The sequence below is a fragment of the Perognathus longimembris genome, chromosome 28, assembly GCF_023159225.1.
Source record: "Perognathus longimembris pacificus isolate PPM17 chromosome 28, ASM2315922v1, whole genome shotgun sequence".
Taxonomy (NCBI): domain Eukaryota; kingdom Metazoa; phylum Chordata; class Mammalia; order Rodentia; family Heteromyidae; genus Perognathus; species Perognathus longimembris.
This window is the reverse complement of record NC_063188.1, coordinates 85,255,942-85,258,450: the sequence shown is the minus strand read 5'-3', so window position 1 is coordinate 85,258,450 and position 2,509 is coordinate 85,255,942. Positions and strand designations below refer to the sequence as shown.

Genomic DNA, 2,509 nt, shown 5'->3' with positions numbered 1-2,509 from the left:
GCTTCCATTTATTTTGTGCCAATCCTGGGGCTTGAACTCAAGACCTGGGTGCTGACCTTGAATTTTTTTGTTGTTGTTTTGTTTTTGTGCTCAAGGATAGTATTCTTCCACCTGAGCCACAGCTCCACTTCTGGCTTTTTGATACTGATTTAGGCTAGAAGTTACACAGATGTTCCTGCCTTGCCTGGCTTTGAACCCTTATCCTCAAATCTTAGCTTCGTGAGTACCTAGGATTACAGGTGTAAGCCACTGTGTCTGTGTGTGCCTTCTTTTGTTCAGTGAGATTATTCCTATTTATTCTCACTGCCGGATGGTAAGCATTCTGTTGTATGAATAACCATTGTATTTTTTCCCTTTATATTTTATTCTGGTCCTGGGGCTTGAACTCAGTGCCTAGGCACTGTCCACGAGCTTCTTTTGCTCAAGGATAGTACTGTACCAGTTGAGCCACAGCTCTACTTCAGTTTTCTGGTAGTTGGAGATAAGAGCCCCACAGACTTTCCTGTCAAGATTGGCTTTGAACTGCAATCCTCAGATTTCCTCCTCTCGAGTAGCTGGGATTACAGGTGTGAGCCACCAGCACCCAGCCCCACTCCAACATTTTTATGAACTTTATTATAATCACCGAAGAAATATTATATTATAATCAACGAAGAAAACACTTTAATACGGCTCAACGTAACCCAAGAAATTATGTTAAAGTGTAGCTTTTACTATAAACTCTGATCTTATACTAAAATCCTATTTAGTACCTCTTCTTACATGTTTTCTCCATGTATAATTTTGATTTTTGGTCGGTTGTGGGGCTTGAACTCTGGGCCTGGGGGCTGTCCCTGAGATCTTCAGCCCAAGGCTAGCGCTCTACCACTTACTTGATCCACAGGGCCACTTCCAGTTTTCTGGTGGTTACTTGGAGATCAGAGTCTCACGGACTTTCCTGCCTGGGCTGGCTTTGAACCATGATCCTCAGATCTCAGCCTCTTGAGTAGCTAGGATTACAGGAGTGAGCCACTGGGTTGCATGTATAATTTTATATGTGAAGAAAAAAAAAAAAAACAGACTAAAAGCCAAGTGCCACATACTCATGCCTGTGCTCCCAGCTACTAAATGGGCTGAGTTCTGAGGACTGCAGTTTGAAGCAGGCCTGAGCAGGAAAGTCTGTGAGACTCTTACCTCCAATAAACCACTAATGAGCCAAAAGTAAAGCTGTGGCTCAAGTGGTAGGGTGCTAATCTTGAGCAAAAGAAGTTCAGGGACAGTGCCCAGGCCTTTAGCTCAAGCCCCAGGACTGGCCAATCAAAACAAAGCAAAAAACAGACTATTGAGTTACATAGGTCATTCTCCTCCTAGAGATGACCCACTTTCAGTCTATTGAAAGGGCATTAGTAGGCCTGGTCCAGTCCTGGCTGGCGGGGCAGGGGCGGCGGCCAGTTCCACGAGAGCCCATTGGTCATGTCTCGCCAGGTGAAAGAAGATATCCTGCGGCACTACACAGTCTCCCATCCCAAGGGCTCCACCCAGTACAAAGTAACCGCGCAGTTCATCTCACAAAAGGACCAGAAGCCATCAAGGAGGTGGTGGTAGGGAAGCGGTACAGCGATTTCCACAAGCTCCACGGAGACCAGGCCTGCACATCTCGCATCCTCCTCGGTCTCCTGGAGGAGTTCCCTGCTTTCCTGCCGGCCCAGGTCTGCACTGCAGGCCGGTTTGAAGCCTCTGTGGGAGAGGAGAGGAAGACTTGCTTCGCTTTCCCATACACATCCGTGCTCTCAACAACAGCCCCCAACTCAAGGAGTTTTTCTGGGGTGGGGAGGTGACTCAGCCTTTGGAGGTATCCAGGGATCTACATATCCTGCCAACCCCTCTAATCCCCGCTCTGCTCTGGAGGATCCCCACTGCCCCAGCCACTCCGCAGAAAGGAGGGGCCTGGAGGAACTGGAGGTTCCAGCGGACACCCTCCACCCTCCAGCCCTGCCCAGGAGATCTTCTCTTCAGCTGTGGCAGTGAGGAGGCGGTGTCCATCGGGTTCTCCCGCCCCAAGGCTCCTCTCTGAGGCGGAGCTTGCCCTCTTTGATCCCTTTTCCAAAGAAGAAGGTGCAGGCCCCAGCCCTACTGACATAGGAGAGCTCACAGCCATGGAGGTGGAGTCCAATAGGCTGGACCAGGAGCCCTGGGAACCCGGAGGGAAAGAGGAAGAGGAAGACAAGGAAGAAGGGCCAACTCCTTCCTCTCTGAGCCAGGCCACGGAGCTCATCATCCAGGCCCTTCGGGAAGAGAAGGCAGGGGCCTACCCTGCAGCTCTCCAGGGCTACCGAGATGGCCTGTTTCAGGGAAGGCCCAGTGACCCATCCCCTGCCCAATGGGAAGGTGTGAAGAAGTGGGGTGCCGAATACCTAAAGTGGGCAGAGGAGATATCCTTCACGGGCACCTGTCCTAGATGCCACCCTGAGGGAGGGGGAACTTCCTGGAATGCCAGCTCCAGCACTGCCAGCCTCCCTCTTCTCTCCCC

At 50.8% G+C, this 2,509-nt stretch overlaps 1 pseudogene; it reads left to right on the top strand.

The window, feature by feature from the left end:
* Positions 1-1,452: 1,452 nt before the first annotated feature.
* LOC125343869 lies at positions 1,453-2,509 on the top strand (annotated as a pseudogene).